Here is a 24,344-nt window from a genome sequence, read left to right as displayed (position 1 = left end):
TGATTCCCAATTCCCCTCATCCTAGGGCCTCTACTGGAATAGGTGGATTGCTGGGTGGGATGATAGACCCTCATTCCTTGCTGAGTTACCAGGACTTCCTTCTCTGGATCAGGCTGCTGTGTTTGTTCATTTGCCATCAAAGTCGGTCAAGAGATACCCATGTGGATCATTTTGACATCATACATGTTGCTCTGCGTCATTTTATAATAGTAGTCCAAGCTCCTCCTAAAGATCAGAGCCCATGATACATTATGACAGTGACTCCTTTCCTTGCCTGATGGTTTGAGAAGCTCAAAAAGTTTGGATGGCAGTTGCTGAGTGCAAGTTAAGAGCACTATTGCTTACAGAACTTACAGAACCCAATATTGGCTTTTCTGAGCAGGCACCAGGCTAGTGGGGCAGAGATCATGATAGGGACCTGAGGATTCATAGACTCCAGAATCATCCTCCATCTGCATCATGGTAATGGAAGTACCTGCCTCAGCCTCCTCCCAGGAAGAAGATAACCACACTTCCTTACTCCTCTCATCTAATTGTTAATATCAGAAAGAACTATAGAATGACAGGCAGGAAGCTGTTTTCAGTACTTGGAAGAATGCCAGAATAAGTTAACTTCTCTGACCTAAAGAGCTGCACAGGAGGGACCAATGGACGTGAGATGTTTGCCACAACAATCAGCCTCCCCTCCAAGGCTTTAGTTTTCCCCAGTGTTTCTGTGTTCCAGCTTGGCTCCCGCGGCATGATCTGCTATTTACTGATGTGCCTCGTGACTAAAGTGAAAAGAAAATCAATAAGCTGTCCTTCCAACATCTGATGCTAATGATATTTGCCTTAGGGTTCACCCACCTCCTCCGCACTGCAGGTTCCTGCTGCCTGTCTGCCAACTCCTATCACATCCTCGATGTTCTTGGTGTGCGGGGAGGAAAGGCAGGGATGCCATCAGGATGGTTTGTTTTCTCTGACTCACTGAGCATTCTCATCCTCCCTGCTTCTTGTCGCTAGCATAACTCTGGAGACAGTTGGAATAACAGCAAGAGGGCAGAATTTGGAACCTAAGGCTCTTATCTTCCAGCATCTCTTTGGGCAAGGCATTTTATCCTTTGGGGCATCAAGTCCCTTATGTCTGAAAGGAAGGAATTTGTAGAAACATTATCAGTTTCTCTTTCAGCTAAATAACTTTGTAATTGTATAATCATGGATACTTCAGGGATTTTAATTTGCCAAAGACTTGTCAAAAGGAAATAAGAATTTTACATAATCGCAAAACTTTTAAGGATGTGGTAGGCCTGGTTCATTGCTATGTCTGTCATATGGCATCTATTTGACCAGATCTGGGTTAATGACTTATGAGTGGAGTTGAGTCTTTTTAGCCAACTAATTTCATGAACATTCTATAATGAAAGCATAGAGTGAGGGTGACATGAGAGCAAATATAGAGTGAGTAACATAACATCTGAGTGGTCCTAGTTAAACCTCAGCTTCTTTGTCTATTAATTAGAGATGTTACTCAGGTCACAAGGTTTCCATAAGATGACACGATTTAATATTTATAAACCACATAGCACAGTGCCTAAGTATATTAACTGTTCAACATACCTTGCTGCTTTTCCCAGGTTTTGAATATAACCATGATTTCAAGGTCAGTAATTATGTAAATAACAAGTAATATCCATGTTGACAAAGATTAGGAAGAATGATTCTCTTCCTTCTTTCACTATTAAGTGTCATAAACAGGACCATGAAAATATTGAGTTCTAACTTCCCAGCCCTCCTACATCTAAAGTAAAACAATGGGGCCCTTAATGTTGAGATTTATCGATACCATACGAACAAATAAGGATGGACGAATGGAATCCAAAATGTTTTTATCTCCATTAAAATATATTTTACAGCTACAGGGAACATTAATAGCACTGCAGATGCCCCTACCTTGCGCTCCCTTATAGTCTCAATACCCGTCTGGGTAGCTGCTACCTTCCCTTCTCAGAGGATAGTCTATGCTAATGTTAAATCTTTTTATGAAAGTTCTGAGTTTCATAAAGTCCACTTAATCAATTTTTTCTAGTTCTTCCTTATTAGAACCTATGTAATAAAACTCTGATTTCCCAACTCTGATTTTCTGAAATTTTTCTCCTTTAATTATTTCTCATTGTATGGTTTTAGTTTACTTATATGATCCATTTTGAGTAAATTTTTGCATATAGTGTGATGTAAGGGTCAAAAGTTTATGTTTTTTTCCAAATAGATACTCAATTGTTTCAGCTGCATTTCATGAAAGGATTATTCTTTCACACATTGAATAACCTTGACATCTGACATTTTTACTGAAAATCAGTTGGTGTGTGTGTATTTCTACTTCCCGTCTCACTGTTCTATTCAATTAATCTATGTCTATTTTTGATGCAAATAAGACATTGTCTTAACTATTGTCAAGTATTGTGTTTCCTCTAGTGTTTTCCATTTCAAGATTATTTTGTATATTTGAAGCCATTTACACTTTGACAAAATACTGCAGCAAATTGTACCTTTTCTTTAATGCTGCTTAGATTTGGAAGGAGTTTGTGTTGCATCTATAGATAAATTTTGTGAGAACCGACGTTTAAACAATACTTAAGTCTTTCAATCCGTAACTATGGAATGTATCTCCATTTATTTAGGTCTTTAAAATTTACCAGAACAATATTTTGTAATTTAAAGTCTAGAAGTCAAGCACATATTGTGCTCTATTTATATCTAAGTATTTCATGTTTTGATATTAACTATAAATTTCATTGTATTAAATTTTTTCTTTTATGTTTCCATTCTTTTTTATTGAAGTATAGTTGATTTACAATGCTGTGTTAGCTTCTGGTGTACACCATAGTGATTCAGTTATATATATATATATACTCTTTTTCATATTGTTTTTCATTATAGGTAATTATAAGTTATTGAATATAGAGAACTATATTCAATAACGTGTAATATACATAAGGTTGTGTATATTCAGTAGGACCTTGTTGTTTATCTATTCCATATAGTGTCTTTATGTTTTATTTTCAAGTACTTATTGCTAAAGTATAAATAAATAAAATGTATTTGTGATTATAAAACTTGTATCAGATGACTTTGCTACATTCATATCTTAATCTAGTAGATTTTTTTTTGATAAATTCTTGGTAGATCATCTGTGAATTAAGGCAAATTGAATTCTTTCTCTCTAATATATATACATTTAGTTTACTATCCTTGTATCATTAATAACTAGGACTTCCAGTACAATACTGAATAGAAGTAGTGAGAGTATATAACTTTGTATTACTCCCAATCTTAAGCAAGTGATATTCATTCTTTTATTTTTAAGTATGATTTTAGCTGTGGGATTTCATAAATGCCATCAATTTTAGGAATTTATTTTATATTCTTTGTTTAGTTTGTATAATAAGTATATGTTGACTTTTGGTAAATGCTATTCAGCATGTATGATATAATCATGTTTTTCTCCTTTATTTTGTTAATATGGTAAATAGAATTGATTGTTGCTCAGAAGTTAAAATGACCTTACTTTCTGTTATAAATCCTATTCAGTCATTATATATAATAAATTTTTACATATTGGATTTGATTTTTTAATACTGCCTTTAAATTTTTTGTCTAAATTCATAAGGAAAATTGGTAATGTTTATTCTTTATAGTGTCTTTTTTAAAATAAGGATAAACTTAGTCCCATAAAATATGTTGGGAAATATTTCTTTCTTCTTCTTGTTCTGAAAGACTTAGTGTAGAATTCATATTATTTCTCCTTTATGTGTTTGATACAACTCACCTGTGAAGATATCTTCACCTAAAGTTTTTTTTGAAAGTTAATATATTATCAATTCAATATACTTATTATATATTGAACAATTTGTGTTTTTTGTCTTCTTCTTTTGCTAGTATTGGTCATTTGTGTTTTATGACATTTTTACATTAAAACTAAGTTTTTGATAGTAAAAGTTGGGGAGGGATAAATTAGAAGTTTGGGATTAGCAGATATAAACTACATATAAAATAGACAAATAACAAGGTCATACTGCATAGCACAGGGAACTATAGTCAATATCTGATTATAAACTATAATTAAAAAGGATGTATATATGTATACTGACGTACACTATACTGTACACCAGAAAAACTAATACAACATAGTAAATCAACTATATTTCAATTAAAAAAGAATCAAAAAACAAAATCTAAGTTGTCAAATTTATTGGCATGTCTTTCTTCATAATGTTCACTTTTTATCCTACTTAAAAAGCAGCTTTGATGTGATATACTCCATATACCATGTAATTCAGCCCTATATAATGTACAATTCAAAGTCATGTTTTTGTTTTCTTTTGTTTTGGTTTTTTACTATATTCCCAGAGCTTATCAACCAGGACAATAATCAATTTTAGAACATTTTGTCAGCCCAGAAAGAAACCCAGTACCTATTAACAATCATTCTTCATTTCTTTCTACCAACCCCTGCCCTAGGAAACCACTAATGTAATTTCTGTCCATGTGTTTTCCTGTTCTGGACATTTCACAAAAATAAATTGTGCAATATATAATGTTTCTTACTAACTTCTTTCACTTTCCATAATATTTTTAAGGTTCATCCATATGATTTTGGTAAAATCATAAAATAATCATGAAATCATTGGTAAGACCAATGTTATAAAGATTTTCCCCTATATTTTCTTCTAGGAGTTTTACCGTTTCAAGTACTATGTTTGAGTCTTTATATTTTAAGTTGATTTTTATTTATGATGTGGGCTAAGTGTCCAATTTCATTTTTTTTTTTGCATGTGGACATCCATTTTTCCCAGCATGATTTGAGGCAGACACTATCTTATCCCTATGGTGTATTTTTGATATTCTTGTGAAGTATCAGTTGACCACACATGCATGAAGTTATTTCTGGGCTCTCTATTTTGTTCCATTAATCTATATGGCTGTCTTTATGCTGATACCATGCTATTTTAGCAATTACAGCTTGTAATATATTTTGAAATCAGATGGTGTAATGCCTCCAGAATTGTTCTTATTTTTCAAGATTTCTTTTACTTTAAGGACTATTTTTGATTAAATATAAATTTTAGAGTAGTTCTTTCTACTTCTGTAAAAATATCTTTGGGATTTTATTAAGGATTGCTTTGAATTTGTAAATCACTTTGAGTAGTATAGACATGTTAATAATACAAAGTCTTCCAATACATGAACATGGGATGACTTTCCATTTGTCTGTGTCTTGCTTAGCTTCTTTCATCAACATTTATAGCTTTCAGTGTACAAGTCTTTCAGTTCCTTGGTTAGGTTTATTCTTAACTATTTTATTCTTTTTGATTATAAATGAAATTGTTTCCCTAATTCTCTTTTCAGATATTTCATTATTCATGTATAGAAACAAATAATTTTTGTATTTTGATTTTATATTCTGCCCCTTTACTGTATCTATCTATTTGTTCTAACAGTATTTTGGTGGAGTCTGTAAGGTTTTCTATATATGAGATCAAGTCATCTACAGAGGCAATTTTACTTTTCCCTTTCAGATTTTTGGTGCTTCTTGATTCTTTTTCTTGCCTAATTGCTCAAGTTAGCATTTACAGTGCTATGCTAAAGATAAGTGGCAAAGTGGGCGTCCTTGTCTTCTTCCTAATCTTAGTGGAAAAGCTTTCAGTTTTTCATTTTTGAGAATTATGCTAGCTAAGGGCTTTTCATATATGGCCTTTATTATGTTTATGTAATTTCCTATTGTGCCTAGTTTGTTAAGTTTTCATGATTAAAGGGCATTGGATGGTTCTTCTGCATTTATTGAGATGATCATGTAATTTTCATCCTTATTCTTTTAATGTGGTATATCATGTTTATTTAATTTTTATTTGTTGACCCTTCCTTGCATCCAGGGATAAATCCCAATTGGTCATGGTGTATAATCCTTTTAATGTGCTGTTGAATTTGATTTGCTGGTATTTTGCTGAGGATTTTTGCAATTATACTCATATGGAATATTGACCTGTAATTTCCTTTTTTGTAGTGTCTTTTCTAGCCTTGATATCAGGGTAATGCTAGCCTCATCAAATGCATTTTGAAGTGCTCCTTCCTCTTCAGTTTCATAAGAGTTTCAGAAGAATTACCTTTAATTCTTCTTTAAATGTTGAGTAGAATTTGCCAGTGAAGCCATCTGGCTCTGAATTTTTCTTTGTTGGGAGGTTTTTGATTACTGATTCAATCTCCTTACCAGTTATGCATCTGTATATTCTAGGAATGTATTCAGTTCTTCTAGTTATTCTTCTTTGGTGTATAATTGTTCATAGTAATCTCTTGTGATACTTTTTATTTCTGTGGCATCAGTTGTAATATCTCCAGTTTCAATTTTTGATTTTTGTGTGTGTATGTTCTTTCAGTTTTTGTCTTTGCTACTCTAACTAGGTTTGTCAGTATTTTTTTCTGTTTTTCAAAAAACCCCTCAGTTTGTTGAGGGTCATTTTTTGTTTTGTTTTCTATTCTCTATATCATTTATCTCTGATCTAATTCTTATGATTTCCTTTTTTCTACTAATTTGTCTTATTTTAATATTCTCATTTACCTTATTCCTTGAAGTGATAGTTTATTTCTATCATTCTTTTTTAGTGTAAATGTTTATCATTATGAACTTCTCTCTTAGTAATGCTTTTGCCTCATCCCATAACTTTTGGTATTTGTTTTCATTTTTATTTGTTTCAAGATATTTTCTAATTTCTCTTTTGATTTCTTCTTTGACTCATTGGTTGTTCAAAAGTGTGCTATTTAATTCCACGTGTTTTTGAATTTTTTAGTTTTTCCTTTGCTGTTGACTTCTAGATTTATTCTGTTGTGGCTAGAAAAGATTCTTAGTATGATTTCAATCTTCTTAAATTTGTTAATACTTGTTTTGTGACCTAACATATAGTGTGTTGCAGATAATGTTTTATAAGTACCTGAGAAGCATGGCTTGTTGTGCTGCTGTTGGGCTGAATATTGTGTGAATGTCTATAAGGTCTATTTGCTCAATAATGTTGTTCAAGTCTTCTGTGTTTTTGTTGATTATTATGTCTGGTTATTGTCTTCATTACTAAAAGTGAGGTATTAATGTCTCCCATTATTATTTGATTGCTATTTCTCCCTTCAGTTCCATCAATGTTTGCTTTATGTATTTAGGTGCTTTAATATTATATGCATATATATTTATAATTGTTATATTTTCCTGGTAGATTGACCCCTTTATCATATAATGACCTTTTGTATCTTTGTGACAGTATTTGACTTAATGTTTATTTTGTTTGATATAATTACAGCCATCCTGATCTCATTTAGTTACTATTTGCATGAAATATCTTTTTACATTCTTTTACTTTCAACATATGAGTCCTTAAACCCAAGGTGAGTAATATGTAGGCAGCATATAGTTGGACCCTCTTTTATTATCCATTCAGCCACTCTATATCTTTTGAATGAGAAGTTTAATCCATTTATATGCAAAGTAATTATTGATGGGGAAGTTTTTACAATAGCCATTTTGTTATTTTGTTGTTTTCTGTTTGTCTTGTAGTTCTTTTGTCACCTTTTTCCTCTATTGCCAATTTCATCTGTTTCATGTTTTGTATTGTTATACATTAATTTCTTTTTCTTTTTCTTTTGTGTAACATCTGTAAGTATATTCTTTGTGGTTACCATGGGGCTTACATAAAATACCTTATAATAGTCTATTTTATGCTGATAACTTAATTTCAATTTCATACAAAAACTCTGCAGTATTATTTTTCCACACTTTGTTATTAACAATTTGCATACTTATATTATCAATGCCACAATTTACATCTGTTTAAATTGTGCATCTGTTAACAAATTATAGATTTATTTTATTAATTTTCTCTTTTAACCTTTTCACTACAATTAAAGGTGATTTATCCACCACCATTAGAATAATGCAGTACAGGCATTTCATGGAGATACTGAGGGTTCAGTTCCAGACCATTGCAATAAAGCAAATAACATGATAAAGCAAGTCATACAAATTTTTTATTTTCCCAGAACATATAAAAGTTGTGTTACACTATATTGTAGTTTATTAAGTGTGCAATATAGTTATGTCTTTTAAAATATACATACCTTAATTTAAAAATACTTTATTGCTAAAAAACTTCTAACCATAAATGAAGCCTTCAGGGAGTCAAAAATCTTTTTAGTGGTGGAGGGACTTGCCTTAATGTTGAAGGCTGCTAACTAGTCAGAGTGATGATTGCTGAATGGTGGGATGGCTGTGACAATTTCCTATAATAAAACAACAATGACGTTTGCCACACAAACTGACTTTTCCTCTTGCTTGAACACTTAGAGGCCATTGTAAGGTTATCAGTTGACCTCATTTCAATATCATTGTGTCTCAGGGAATAGGGAGGTCCAAGGAAAGGGAGAGAAACGGAGAAATGGATGGTCAGTGGAACAGTCAGAGCACACACAACATATTTTAAGTTTGCCATCTTATATGGGGGCATTTTGTGGGTCCCCAAAATAACTACAACAGTAACATTAAAGAATACTGATCATAGAATGCCATAACAAGTATAATCATAATGCAGAAATTTGAAATATTGTGAGGATTACCAAAATGTGACATAAAGACACTGAGAAAATTAAAGCTAGTCTTGTTAGACAAATGATTCTTTGTTGACATTTATTCTTTTTGCATCTTGAATATGTCATCCCAATTCCTTCTGGCCTCTATTGTTTCTGACAAGAATTTGACTGTTAATATTATTTATGCTCTTTGTATGTGAATAATCATTTTACTCTTGCAAATTTCAACATTTTATCTTTGTCATTGACATTCAATATTTTAATTATGATGTATATGGGTGTGGATTCCTCTGTGTCTTTATTCTACTTGGAGTTCTCTGAGTTTCTTTGATTAGATTAATGTTTTCCATCAAAATTAGGAAGTTTTCAGCTATTATTTTTTGAATAATTTTTCTGTTCATTTATCTCTATCCTCTCCTTCAGGTATTTCCATGATGCATATGTTGGTGCCCTTAATGGTCACTCATATTTCTCTTAGGCTCTGTTTATTTTCCTTCATAATTTTCATTTATAGTCTTCAGATTGCATAATTTCTATGAATCTGTCCTCCTATTGATGTTTTATTTTGTCAGCCATTCTTTTATTACTTATTACCAAAATTTCCACTGTTTTCAGGAGTGACCTTAGGCACATCTCCATACTCTTTTTAAAATAAATTTAGTTCCTTTGGAGACAGTTTTGGAGCTCTCTTTTTTTTATAGACTGTTTCTTTCCTTGGGCAATTCTGCACCATACTTCAGCAGGTTAAAACAGGAAAAAGGGAAGTAGTTACATATATTTTTTGTTACTGTCTTGGCCTGAGAGCAAGCAAATATTCTAGTACCCCAACCTGCCATGAGAAATATGGATACTTCTAATTCCTTGGTGATAACAGGCACAGTTGATCAACGAGCTGTCAGGTTTGAGTATAAGTTAAGAGAATAGGACACTGAAACATCTTTCCACAGCCAGAAATATCCTTACCATCTAGCTGTCTGTCTCTTTCATTCAGCCATTCTTTAATGAGCACCTAATCTAAACCTAGTACTGATGTAGGTCCAGGGCACTACACAATGAACAAGGCACTGCTCTCAAAAAGTTCAAAACTTCAGACAGTGACTATCCTTGTGTCTAAATTGGATTTCTAGATAGGCAAACACTTAAGGCTTGATATAACAAAATATCTTAATTTCCAAACCTAACTCTTCAACTTCCTAGCTTTGGAAAATTGAAACCGAATACTTACCTTCTCTGTGTCTCAGATTCTTTACCTTTGGAAGCAGATTTAGAATGTTACATATCTTATATGGTTGTAGTGAAATTATTAACTATAAAGCCCTGGTGAATTGCCTGCCAGAATGTAGATTTTCCTTTATGACTTCTTTCTATTATCAATTGCTGCATCTCTGTAGAGTCCTATAAAGAACATGGTGAAGAGGATGGACCACTATTCAGGAAATGCTGGAGAAGCTGGAGATGAACATGACTAAGAAACAAGACTCACATGGGTTTCGGGTACAAAGCAGGTTTTCAGGCTGTGAAAAGATTTATTTCACACACGAGAGATCAGCTACAGCACTGAAAGAATGACAAATAGTTCCTTAGAAGTGGGGGCATTTTAGAATTTTTAAGGCCCTCAAGCATGGGCCTCAGAGTCCCTATTTTCTAAAAGAAGCACTCAGGTATTTGGGTATTATTTCAAAGCTCATATTGTTTTTTCTATTAGTTTTATAATGCTCTGAAATGCTTTATTGCCTGAGAATATGTCCAGCCTGTGAAGCTGGGAATTAAATTTCTAATTTACATTTTCATGAAGTCAAGGATGCATTTTTCTTCAGGAGCACATGTCAGTTACTTGCAGGAAGAATTAAATCTCAAGAGAACATGGGAATGATATGAATACTATGGATGGAAGTCACAGGCATATATATTTGTAAGAAAGGGCAACATTTTAAGAAGCCCTCTCAAGAGAAAGATCTGATTGTATCCTCTCGTGGCCAGCGTAAATACTGTAACTTCTGGAGAGACGTGCCTATCCAATGTTCTCAGATTTTAACTCCCAACCTTCAGGTTATTTGGTGTGCCAGATCATGTGGGTGTGAGAGCCTTTGTGAATCAAATTTCTTACTTCATACTCATATAAGAAAGAAAAAGGAGGTGTAGGGGGCAAAACTTGCTACCCTAAAATGTGCCTTTTTGGCATGAGGATTCTTTTAGGCTGATTATTTTTAAGAAACAGAAGATTCAAGAAGTTTTTCTTGCTACCACCTTGTTAACTTCCTAAAAGAATTTAGATAGAGGGCCTGTTCCTGGAACAGAGCTATCACCAGAGATATCTGCAAAGAATATGGCCTAGTTGTGGTGAGGGTAACTCAGCAAGACCTAGAGATCAGAGACTACTCTGTGCCCTGTTGCCTCTGCATGGCTTAGCAAGCATTTGCTTGCTGAACATTTGCTTTTCCATCTTCAAATGAATGGCCTTTCTCCCCTTTGAAGTCCCAAACCACTAACCCTCTTTGATCATAACTGAAGATGGTGTTTAATGTTGGGTTCATTTCATGAAAGTCATTTCATTTCAGAAAGTTACTGTTTCCTGAATCTCTCTCATGTATACATATTATTAAACTTTTGTTTGATTTTCTCCTATTAATCTGTCTCAGGTCAATTTATTTCTTAGACCAGCCAGAAGAACTTGAAAGTGTACAAAGAATTTCTTCCTCCCTGACAATATATTTAAGTATGTGTATATGTATATATACATACATTTACATATATTATATATGTGTGTGTGTGTATATATATAGCTATAGTTATTTTTAATATGATCCCAGCTTGTAACTGGAAGCAAATAACTCCAACTTGGAGATGATCTTCGTATCTTTATCATAAAAGAATTAATTTCTGATTCAAACTCATACATAAAATTTAAATTCCTATTTTTAAATATAACCAAGAGTGTGTCATCACCTTCCCTTAGTTCAATTTTAGACATAGTATTCTAGATTTGTAGACGTCCAGGAGTAATTGGTTTCCAACTCATGCTTTTACTTACTTTCAGTCAGCTCATGGAAAAAAATATAATGTTGATTCTAAGAAGTCTTCATTCAGCAAAGGAGAGTCTATCCATGTAGTCTGGAAATACTGGGTCAGTAATGACTCATACATATGGATTACTGTTTGCTATAGACTGAATGTTTGTGGCCCTCCCAAAATTCATATGTTGAAAACTAACCCTCAATGTGATGGTATTTGGAGATGGGGTCTTTGGAAGGTGATTTGGTCATGAGGATGGAAACATCATGAGTGGGAGCAGTGCTCTTATAAAAGAGATCACAATAGCACAGGGAACCATGTTCCATATCTTGTAGTAGCTTACTATAAAAAAGAATATGAAAATGAATATATGTATATTCATGTATGACTGAAGCATTGTGCTGTACACCAGAAATTGACACAACATTGTAAACTAACTATATCTCAATATATATTAAAAAAAAAGAGATCACAAAAACTCTCTTGCCTCTTCTGCCATGTGAGGACACAGCAAGAACAAAGAAGCAGATCTTCACCAGACACCAAATCTGCCAGCACCTTGACTTTGTATTTCCCAGCCTCTGGAACTATGAGAAACAAATTTCTGTTGTTTATAAGCCACCCAATCTACAGCATTTTGTTATAGCAACAGTTGTTAGAGCAGTAACACGTGAGAAATAAGTTGGCTTTGGGGAGTTGTTTCAACATGGGTAGTTACAGCATGTAAATGTAAATACAAAGGCTAACAATACATTTTCCCCTTGGGATTAATTTCCTTTTCTCATATAGAAATGTTCTTACGACAGGGAACATACAGATGATTTGCTTTTCTAGAGCTGAAAAATTAATCTCTGTGATGTACAGTTGTCACCTGTGATGAGTAAGAGATGTGTCCTTGAGATAGTCCTCCAAAGAGACAATCATGCTCCTGCTTTAAACGATTTTTAAGCAAATTAACGCATGTGCTTGGTAGTGGGGTTCCTCCCTTCCTGTCCCGAGTGGTAGATATAGCATTCTGATTTAAGATAGCATTTAAGACAGCATTCTGATTTAAGGCCTCTGTAATATCTTTGCTCTTCTTTTGAAAGTGTTCTTCTGAGAAGTGTAACCTGGAAAGAATTTCTTTTTGGTCTCTCTAATAGGTTTTTCCTGAGTGTGAGAGGACAGAAGGAGGGAAGTTGGCAAAGCATTTCCAGCAACCTTAGAAGTAGAATGTATGGCTACATGATCCTGGCACTCATTATCAGTTATTAATCCTCAAAATCTCAGGCATCCTTAAATGGAAAACACAGTTGTTTACCAGTGTCGTAGCAAGTCTTGTCATTATGAATCTGAGTACTGAGAGAAAAAACATGACATAATCAATACAATTTTTTAGTGAGACTTTTTAAAAGCTCATTGTCAGCAAGCAAGTGGCTTAACTGGCATATACACAAAGGAATGATACAGAATAAAATTTTTTAAACTAGAGAAACTTCTTACTGAATGATGTCTATCTAAATCATAGATTTTGAGATGCAGGATGACCGGAAAGTCATGATTTCATCAGTCAGTAAAGAAGCTTATTGAACTTAAAGATATATTGAAGAAACATAAATAAGTTTGCTGGTCTGTAAGTTACTAATCAAAGAATAATTTTCGGGCTAAAATATCATGGGATAGAAGAGAATTAATTGCTAGTCTTTTTTTTTTTTTTTTAAGAGAAGCAGGGAGAGAGACATGGAAAGAGTTGCCTACTCCACCTTGACGCCTTGGAGATCGTCGGGCTCTGAGCTCATCGACATCCAGGTATGTGACGATAATACAGGGGCCTTGACAAGGGTAAACATAGGTCTGTTTTCTGGGTGAGTTCTATACCTTTTGAAGGATTTATAAATAAACATTTTAAATATTAAATCATAAAGATGTACTATAAATTCAAATGGGCAATTTGCATGAATTTGAAAAATATGTCAATATTGCAAAAAATTTTCCTGAATGTTGTAATTTGCTTAGGTTGTGCCCCATCTTCACTTCCTTCTGCCACTTGAAAATGTCAGAAAAGCACATAGTTAAGTTGCCCTTTTTTTTTTTTTTTTTTTACCAATTTTGAGATGACAAAAAAGAGGACACCAAACAGTGAAGTGAGTTATCCAGACCATACAGCATCTATGGGCAGAGCTGGAGCAAGTGCCCCTTTGTCTTCCTCCAGGACATTTCCATTGACCCACGCAAGAATAGAGAGGCAGTCCCAGTGGTTGCTGGGCAGATCCAGGCTGTCTGACTCCACCAGATCCCACTTGCTCCAACCTTGGATAAAGAGAGATCCACTAGGTGCTCTTTCAGTGGAGAAATCAGTCCCTGGGCTATTGGTGTCCTGTCTTCGGTAGGAGTAGTGGTGTCTCATCCCTTCCATACTACCTCCATCCTCCTGGAACACTTTCCCCCTAGAATAGAGCCAATTCCCCTCCTCTCTGCATGAATTGTTTTAAAGATAATTTCTTCATTAATTTCCTCATTTATTCCTTTTTCTATAACAAATTGCTATTCATAAATTACTATGTACCAAATGCCATTCCACTCCTAAGTGTATATCCAAGAAAGAGCAGTACAAATGACCACATAAAAGACATGTGAAGAATGTTTATAGCAGCTTTATTCATAATAGTATAAACTGAAAACAACCAAAAATGTCTACCAACAAAAGACTGTACATGTTAACGGTGAGACAGCGCTATGTAATCCCACCATCATCATCATCATCATCATCGTGAGCACGCAGTCGAACGTACAAGGAAAGTAGAGTGAATCAGTCTACTACATCACACATACATTCTTCGTGAACCCCATCCCCCAAAAGAAGTCTTACTTTCCTTGATTTTGTTACACTTTTTATTGAGGAACTACTTACATGGGGGAAGGTGCACAGATCCTAAGTGGGCAGCTCAATAATTTTCATATCTATATAGAACATTTCCAGCACCCGTAAGGCTCTCTCATTCCCTTCTGGACCCAAAACACATGAAGAATTAACCACTCTTTTGACTTCCAACACCACATATTACTTTTGCCTATTCTTTAATTTCATTTATGTGGAATCATATGGTGTGTTTTCTTTTAAGGCACTGGCTGCTTTGCTTAATATTACATCTGTGTGAGTCACTTAAGTTATTGTGTTAGTTAATGGTTATTTTGCTGTGGAGCATTTCACTGTATCTATACATCATAATTTTCATTTTCATTCATTTTGGGTAGGCATTTAGGCTGATGCACATCCTCATACATCACTACATCACAGTGAAGGAGCAAGTCCATGTAATCATTCTGGGGAAAGAGCCTGCATTTCTGTGCAAACCTGTTCAGCAGAGTGCAAGTTGCAGAAAAACATACGTAAATAAACATTTAATGAAAATTTTTGTTCAAAATATCTCATCATCTTACCACATCCTACATCTCTCCACACTCTGCATCTTTCTTGTAAAAACCACATATGGACATGTTTTCTTCTCTCTCTCTCTCTTTTTTTTAATGGTGTATGTTATTATTTTTATTTATTTATTTATTTATTTTCTACATGTTTTTTACTGAGTTATAGTCAGTTTACAATGTTTTGTCAATTTCCAGTTTAGAGCACAATTTTCAGTTATATATGAACATACATGTATTCATTGTTGTGTTCTTTTTCACTGTGAGCTACCACAAGATCTTGTATATATTTCCCTGTGCTATACAGTATAATCTCGTTTATTTATTCTACATTTGCCTGTCAGTATCTACAAATTTCGAACTCCCAGTCTGTCCCTTCCCACCCCCACCACCGGCAACCACAAGTTTGTATTCTATGCCTATGAGTCTGTTTCTGTTTTGTATTTATGGTTTTTTTTTTTTTTAGATTCCACATATGAGCGCTCTTATATGATACTTTTCTTTCTCTTTCTGGCTTGCTTCACTTCGAATGACATTCTCCAGGGACATCCATGTTGCTACAAATGGCATTATGTTGGCCTTTTTTTACAGCTGAATAGTATTCCATTGTATAAATATACCACAACTTCTTTATCCAGTCATCTGTCAACGGACATTTAGGCTGTTTCCGTGTCTTGGCTATTGTAAATAATGCTGCTTTCCCCTTTTTAACACAGGATACATTGCATTTCTATATTCTTGTCAAGCAACTGAAATAAAGAGCATGGGTTCTCACCACATCTAGATCCCAGTTGTATTAATAAGCATCTTTGCAGTTTCTCATAGAGATTATATTTACCTAGTTGGGAGATCACAATAATTTCTGATACATGTAGAGTGTATTTTAGTTGACAGAGAATTTTAATATAGATCATTTCATTTGATTCTTGCAACAACTCTATAAGATGGAGAGGAGATATCATTAACTTCATTTTACAGAAATAGAAACTTATTCAATTAATATTTATTAAATGTCTACTCTGTGTCATCACTGTTCTGAATGCTGCAAATATAAAGTTGAACAAAACACACTTCCTCCCTTAAGAAATTAGTAGTCTGTTGCAGAAGGAAGATAGATATGTAAACTGAGTTAAAGTACAAAGTGGCATAGGAACCCTAAAACACCATACCATTTTATATACATGAAAATAGTAAACATTATGTTATTGTTATTATTATTAAAGAATTTTTGATAATCAACTCTACATGGGGAAATCAAAGGGAATATATATTAGATGTGAAATTTGAAGAAAGAGGAAAAATTGACCAAGAAGACCTTGAAAGAAAGGAAGAGAGGCATTTTGAATAGAAGTAACACCTATTCAAAGGTCTGGCAGCATTACATAGTTTGCAGCATCAGCCCAAGTTAAGCCAAATATTTAAAGACAAAGCTTAGGTTCAAATTCAGTGCTCTTTCTACAGTATCTTTCTCCCCTATTATAGGTGTTCAAATTCTGACTAACATACTGCCTTGAGCTTTCTAAATGAAATACTGCCTGACCAATGGCCTCTAAAATGGGTGCACAGAGCAAAATATCAGCATATTTTATTTCAAGCCATATTACATTTGGGAACAAATCACTCTGTACTGACAAATCACAACAGTTATGAACATAGTAATAACATAACAAGAATAATCAAATGCAATTGAAGTGAAAATGCAACAGTTAAATCTGGGTTTCAGCTCTTGTAATGTTCATTCAAGTTTAATGTCATTTATGATTTTCTGGAAGCTATGATAGACTGCTCCTGCAATTTGGTTTTGTTTGGCAATTTGTGTTCCCAACCGCATTCTCAAATTTTTAAGAGGAAAATCAACCCACATTCTGTCATCTGGTCATGGGAATATACAAATTAAGCTAGGGCTATAATAAAGGTTGGGTAATTTGTATTCATGCTCAATCTAGTATCATCAGGCTCAAACTGGTGTGAGTGGCTGTATAAATAACCTTTGAGAAGCAATTTGCTCAAACTTTGGTTCCTTGATTACTTCTCTGAGGTTGATCAGAGATTATAGAATCTTGTCCATTGTTGATGATCCCGTTCTGGCTGCTTTGATCATTTTAATATTCTTGGTTGGTGACAGTTTCTGTCATTGATTTTCTATTTTTTTAAAAAGGGAGGTGAAATCTAGGAAGTGAGTAGGGGCTACCAGGCTTGTTTTGAAGCTACATTTTTTAAACTGAGGTTGAAGGGCTGGAAGAAAAGATGAGGGAGTTGGTGGCACTGTTGGCCATCTCCTCATGTTGCTTATCAGTGCCACCAGTGCTTAAGTTCAGGTTTCCCTCTTTTCCACTGTAAATAGGCTGAGTTTCTGCCAATGTTATAGTTGGGTCGGCTGTGGACACATTCTGTAAATAGCCATGAAGTAAGACATTCTGGCTGTGTGACAACTTACCTCAACAAAGACTCTAACGTTATCCTACCTGGCTTCTTGTTCATTATTCTCCTGTGTACAGAAAACAGCAAAACATTTCCACTTTCTTTTCCATTTGAAGTCCGATGGACTAAAATTGGGAGCCCACTGCAGTAACTGATTTCCTAACCAACTATTTTCTCAACAAAGAAACACAGCATGAATACACTAGATGGATAAGAGGCTAAAAGTTGTTATCAAATCCATCTACTTTGACTACATGTCCTAGGAATGTACTCCTTAGCCTCTGTGCCAAGCAAGTAGTCCCAGATTTAACCAGTTGATTTCTGTGAAGGGATAGGATGGCCTCTAAAGCTCCCCCTGTTGATTCTTGGTGGAATTAACAGTGAATCCACTCTGATTCACCTATTCTGCTGTGACTTCAGATACTCTTTGCAAACTATAGCCTATAGGCTATATCCAACCAAGTACCTCTTCTACTCTGTGTGTGTGTAGTTGGTCTGTTTATTTTTTTAAGTGCACATGTAGAGTTTATTACAAGGATACAGTAGTGTTTCATGGATGCTGAACGGAAGACAAGCCTTTGAAAGGCACTCAAATGAGTCATCACTCAATAGTGAATTTCACTAACCCAATGTTTTCCTCTAGTTTTTCCTCCTTCACGTCACTGCCTATTTTTGTAAGAAAAGTTTTATTGGAACGCAGTCACATTCATTCATTTATTTCTCAATGGCAGAGTTGAATGAATGTTTATGACAGAGGCCATAGTTGGCTTGCAAAACCTAAAATGTTTGCTATTAGCCTTTCACAGGAAAAGTTTGCCAACTTCCACTCTTTTAGGAGCTTCAGGCATAATGATCTCATTCCCTTGTATTATTTACAGAAATAAAATAATAGTGGGAGTTCAAATATTATAATTTTTTCCTTGTAGTTCAAATGAATCAAAGAAATAGATATGAGTTAGCTCACTAAATTAACAATTCATCCACAGTCATGAGAAATAGAAACCAGTTATTTGTTTTACTGTTACTATTACTGTTATTGTTATTAACATACATTACATGTGAATGTCAATATGCAGAACATCTAAAAAATACCTCGTGTAATCCCCACATTGACCTTATGAATCAGATAATGGAAGCATGCCCATTTTACAGATGAGGAAATTGAAACCCAGCAATGCCGCATAACTTGCCCACAAAACACACTTCCTCAAGTACATGATAGCTAAAAAGTAGAGTGTAAGCCTTTTGGACCCAAAAGCTTATGATTTTAACTACAAAGCCAAGCAGCAAAATGAAGTGTGTTTCCTAGAGTTTCATTTGGTAACTAATTTCATTTGATCGTGTTGAATCCAACATTTATTTGAACTCCCCACTTACTCCAGTCACTATGGTAAATACTAAAGGATACAGAACCATGAGTATGACATAGATATGTTTTAGGGAGCTCAGTTTTGGTTAGCATGTGCTTCTCTTTAAAAAGTAAATACTCCATAAATAATAAAACTTCATTCTTATCTTCAGCTGAATCTTTTTTATTAGTTTGTTTTCCTCTAACTCTTAGGTAAATAAACGGGGTTCAGTGGAGTTGTCACTGTGTGTGGCTGTAGCACTTTTGGAACATCCTTAAAGAATGTAAATTTGGCTATTAGGAGGTAAAGGGATATGGTTTTGAGTTATAGAACATCACAATATTAGAGTGCTGGAGAGGAAGAAATTTTTCTCTACCCTTCTAGGTTCTTCTGGCTGGTCTAAGGATTAAATTGGCATGAGACAATAAAAAATTAAATAACATGTATACATGGGAGAAACTCAGGAAAACTAAGAAACTTGCCAAAATGACTTAAACCTTTACCTTAAATACCATCTTCAGCTAAAGACAAAAGATGATGTTGGGTGGGGGGTGGGGCGGTGGTTTGGGATTTCTAAGGGGAGGAAGGCCATTCATTTGGAGATGGCAAAGCAAATGTTTGGTAAACAAATGCTTGCTGGGCTCCACGGAGACAATAAGACACAGAATAGTCTAATCTCTGGGCCTTGTTGAGTTTTCCCCACCACAGCTAGGCTATATGCTTTGCAGATGTTTGGGGTGATGCCTCTACTCTAGAAACAGGCCATTTATCTAAATTCTTTTAGGCAATTAAGGGGGAGGTAACAATAAACACTTCCTGAGTCTTCTGTTTCTTAAAAACAATCAACCTAAATCAATCCTCCTGTCAAATTTGGGGTAGGCAATTTTGCTTTACAAAAAGAAAAAAAAAAAAAACAGAAACCTGAATATGGGTCAGGAGAAGGTTTTTGAAAGTGGAGTTAGTACCCTCAGTGTCTGGGTGAATAAAAAGATGAGAGGTAATACAAAACCAAAAAATTGAACCATGTCGACTGAAATAAATGCACAGCCTGAAAGTTGAGAGTTACATTTTATTTGGCAGACATTTCTGAGGACTTGAACCCCTTCGAGCCCGGGATAACGGCCTCTCAGATCACTCTGAGGGACTCCTCTGAACAGGTAGGGGAGGGGCTAGGATATATAGGAGCTTTACAACAAAGACCAGGTAGTTGGAACATTAAAAGATGACTTGGTAACTAAGGAAAACCAGGAATCTCAAGTTAAAGAATTTAGTGCTTTTCTATGGATAGCAGGAAGCAAACATTTGGGCTCATTGAATTCATTCCTTTGACAAGCACCTAGCTATCTAGGGCCAGTATTCTGTCCTTTCTTATTCCGAGTCCCCTCAGGGTGCACCATTGTGAGTGGCTGCAGAGGCTGGGCTGCAGGCCTGTCTTCACTGGGGTGTGGCAGAAGCCGCTGATGACTTGATGGTTTCAGCATTCTTTGTTTACTGATATGGTTTATGGTTTGCAGTACTTTTCATTCACAACCAGGAGGCGCTAAGTAGCAAAGTGGCATGTTGGGTGGTTTAATCAAATTTAAGCTAAATTGGGGGATTTGGTGAGAAGGTAAGTGAAGTGGTGATTTCCAGTATTTCTAGTCTGTGTTGCAATTTGTAGAAGGTCCAATTGATTAGAAGACTGTGTTGGGTCCTGAATCAATGAAGCATACTCGGTGAGGTAACTGAGGCAGCTGGGACCATAAGAAGGGTGACACAATGCCACCTCCAGGGTTGCCCCGGGAGAGCAGTCTCAGGAGTTGACTCCCTAGGTGATCAATCTTATTTTGGCAACTCCCCGATCTCTCTGATGTGAATATTCCTCCTCATCTCTAGTCTGTTTTATATTATCTTGGGGCACAGTCACAAGTCTATTCCATACCCCATCTCCACAAAAATGAGGCCATTTCTGAGCTTGGGACTCTCTCAAGCTTCCATATGAGAGAATGTCAAGTCAGGAAAGGGGAACATGCTTTCTTCTGCTTTTATGCTGCCAACCTTCATTTGTCCTGATGTCTTTGCCTCTAGTATCCAGGATCTAATCTGAAGATGCCAACTGAAAATAAGGGCTTTGAATCCACCAAGACTCTGTTTAAAATTAATGTTTAAAAAAAAAAGCTCTTAGTCAGAAATGGGTACAGTACTGAAGCCATCAGGAAAAATGAAGACTGACAGTTTAATTTCACTAAATACTGTAAGAGAAAGGATGTCAGCCACAATGGCTGGTGGGCCTGCTCTAGGTGATAGTGATGGACTATGCTGGAGAAAATTAATAGTTATTTTTTTAAAAACCTTTTCAAGATTTTACATGGAAAAACAGAGTGGTTCCTCTGGGTGAGGGCTTCAGGCTATATTTTGTGTCTTTCTCCCTGATTTCATTTTACCACATAGGCTAAATTGGACTTATTTATTTATGAATGCACAAAACAAACTTCCAAAATGCCTCTTCGTGTTCATCTAGCTTTGGCAACGTGCCCTCTGTGCAGCCTCAGCTCATACAGTCTTTAAGGATGATGCCTCGGCAGTGACATGTACATTTACAAAGCTCAGGACTTCTCCATTCAGATGCTTCTCAATTTAGAATCCGTCAAGCACATCAGGTGCAAGAGGTTTGACATTATTGAAATAGGCAAATAGCACATACCGTGTTCTTCCTTTTGCTTGGGGACAGGGGCAGCAACCTTGAAATTAATTGCAGAGGGTAAGATTACTCAACTAAAAAGGCATGTCCAGTATTGCATATGGAAAACAAAGACTCCATATAGTTGTGGGGGGGGGTGGATAATAAAAATAGGAATTTCAGACAACTTAAGTAAATTAGAGCATAGTAAGGAAATTAGAGTGTCTGCTGAAATAAACGCGCAGCCTAAAAGTTAAGAGTTACGTTTTATTTGGCGGGAGGACTTGAGCTGGGATGACAGCTTCTTAGATCACTCTGAGGGACTGCTCTGAAGTGGTAGGGGAGTAGCTAGGATACATAGGAGCTTTACAACAAAGACCAGGTAGTTGGAACAATAAAAGATTACTTGTTAACTAAGGAAAACCAGGAATATCAAGTTAAAGAATTTAGTGCTTTTCTATGTATGGGAGAAGCAAACATTTGGGCTCACTGAATTCATTCCTTTGACAAGCACCTAGCTATCTAGGGCCAGTATTCTGTCCTTTCTTAGAGTCTGCTTAGAGTGCACCAACGTGAGTGGCTGCAGAGGCTGGGCTGCAGGCCTGTCCCCACTGGGGGGTGGCGGCAGTCGCCAGTGACTTGGTTTCAGCATTCTCCGCTCACTGACATGCTTGCAGTATTCTCACTCACACTGCACTATTTTCGTTCACAAAAGCATAGTTAGAAGAATGAGTTTTAAGGTGGGGATGATGTGTGGAGAAAAACTATCACAGGACAAGGCCCCCAGGAAGCAAAGTCTACAGGAAATATTTGAAATGACACTCAGTTCAACACCTGTGGAAGAAGTGAAGGAAGCAGAATTTTCAAGGAAAAATTGGGTTGAGATACAGTCATAATAAAGGACTCAGTTGATCTTGTGGGGAACCCTGGACTGAGCTGTCTGTGTGCAGTACTTCCAGTTTGGGATTAGGAAATGCTGGGCTTTTATACTCCCAAGTGGACCCCAGGGAAAAGGATGTGATCTTGAGAAAGCTGTTTCTCTTCAGCCTATGAAGTGATCTTGTGGATGCTCAGATCCAAAATCTTAGTCTCCGAAAATATTGGCAGCTGAAGAAACGAGGGCTTCAGTTTTGAGATGGGAGAACTGAAGGATGCAATATAGCATCCATGGCAGCTTTTGCACGAGCTACTCAGATTCACTTCCTTCATTTATGTTCTGGCAGCCACTCCTTCAGGATTCTGGTGTCCACTTTCCCTGAAGTAAGCTTACAAGAAGAAGGGTAGTGGGACCAATGACGCCTACCACTGTGGCTCCTCTTAAGGCTGCAAATAGACTCATCACCTCTCTCTTCTGTCATCCATTCTAGATTCCCTTTTGCTTGTACAAGTGACTTACCTAGTTGGGTAACCCAGATCCTTATTCCTTAGAGCCTGAGATACTTCTCATGCTGTGGCTATTGTGCTATGATTATTGTCTATTAATTACCAACGTTGGTATCAAGAGACAACTATGTGGATTAATAGGGTAAAAATCATATTTCTCCATAACTCCAAGGTAGGAAACTATCTCAGCTTCCTTCCAATGAACAAGGTCATGAGTGCTGTCATCCTGGTGACTCTTTTCCTTGCTTACTGTTCTCTCAAATGGGCTAAAGTGGCTGGGTATCAGTCAAGGGCTATTTTTTAAAGGTTAACACACTACTGCAAATTACATGGTCTAGCTCCAGAACCCTAGAGTGATAAGCTGTGAATCTTTTATTTATGCTTATAAGAATATCCTGAGAATCTTTTCCTACCACAGTCACTTCTAATACTTAGGTCCTGCATATCCTATAGACAAAGTAGCAGGGCTGCTTGCACCAAAACCTGTTCCTCCTACAGGGCCCTTTCCTTATGCGTTTGATGTGACCTGATATGTGGCTCAGTGCAATACTCCCAGAGGTAGAAGGTGCTGCCTCAAAAAGCCAGAGAAGTCTACCAGGCATGGTGCTCCCTTCTTCATGATGAGCATTGTGAGATGCAATAGTTTGTCCTTTCCTTTGAGGTTATGTCCTGGCATGCCTCATTGGATCCCTAAATAATTCACTGATATAGCAAGTTCCTGAATATTCATGGGCTTTATCTCTCACTCTTTAAAGTGTATGTCTCTTACCAAATCCTCCAGTGAACTTGTCACTTTTTTCTTATCTGGGCTGATTAACCTGATGTCATGAATAAGTTCATTTGTGTGATGCTCAGTGGGGTGACCAGATGGCCTGGGTCCCCTCAGACTATGTAATAACATGGGGTAGTAGAGAGTAACAACCTCTGAGCTTCTCAGTGAGGCTAATTTCCAGCTCATCAGCACATGCCTTATTTACTTCTTCTTTTTTTTTTTTTGCTAAGTGGATTGTGTTTCAAGTCCTTCCAAGGAACAACATATATCTGGTGGATTTTCAAGATATATATGGCACAGAACTCTAGCAAGTCTACTTCTCTGAGTCTTTCAAGTCTTTCATCTACTTTCTCCCAGAAAAAAATCTACCATTTCTTTTACGCACAGCCAAGGGTCATTGCTTTCTCCAACTCCTGCATCAACAAACTCTCCAAAATCCAACTCCATATTCTGCTGCCCTTGATCCAATAACTTCAGAATCTTGTTCTATATATTACTATCCCAATTTCTGCCTGTATATGTTTAGTAGATCTTGCAGTTCTTTAAAAATATAGTTTCTTTCTTCCCTTAATAATCCCAGTAGTCCCTGGCTGATTTATATCTTGCATTAAGCCTAGTTATTGATTTAATAGCCAAGAGTAGAGGTTCTGTCTAGCAAGGCAAAGGCTTCTACATAATCTTCAAGTAAGAGGGGGAGTAGAGTTAACAGGGAGAAGTGATACACTTTTGCAGGCACAGATAA

The 24,344-nt window shown here is 35.8% G+C and overlaps 1 long non-coding RNA gene across 1 annotated transcript in view; it reads left to right on the top strand.

Annotated features, from left to right (window-relative positions):
* LOC140699841 (uncharacterized) overlaps positions 1-24,344 on the top strand; it is an 80,557-nt gene that overhangs the window by 17,572 nt on the left and 38,641 nt on the right. Inside the window, exon 2 of the long non-coding RNA XR_012078089.1 lies at positions 13,315-13,401. This is a non-coding gene — a long non-coding RNA (uncharacterized lncRNA). The remainder of the gene's footprint in view (positions 1-13,314; positions 13,402-24,344) is intronic.

Source organism: Vicugna pacos, chromosome 11 (assembly GCF_048564905.1).
Source record: "Vicugna pacos chromosome 11, VicPac4, whole genome shotgun sequence".
Classification (NCBI taxonomy): Eukaryota; Metazoa; Chordata; class Mammalia; order Artiodactyla; family Camelidae; genus Vicugna; species Vicugna pacos.
This window is presented reverse-complemented; position numbering and strand designations above follow the sequence as displayed.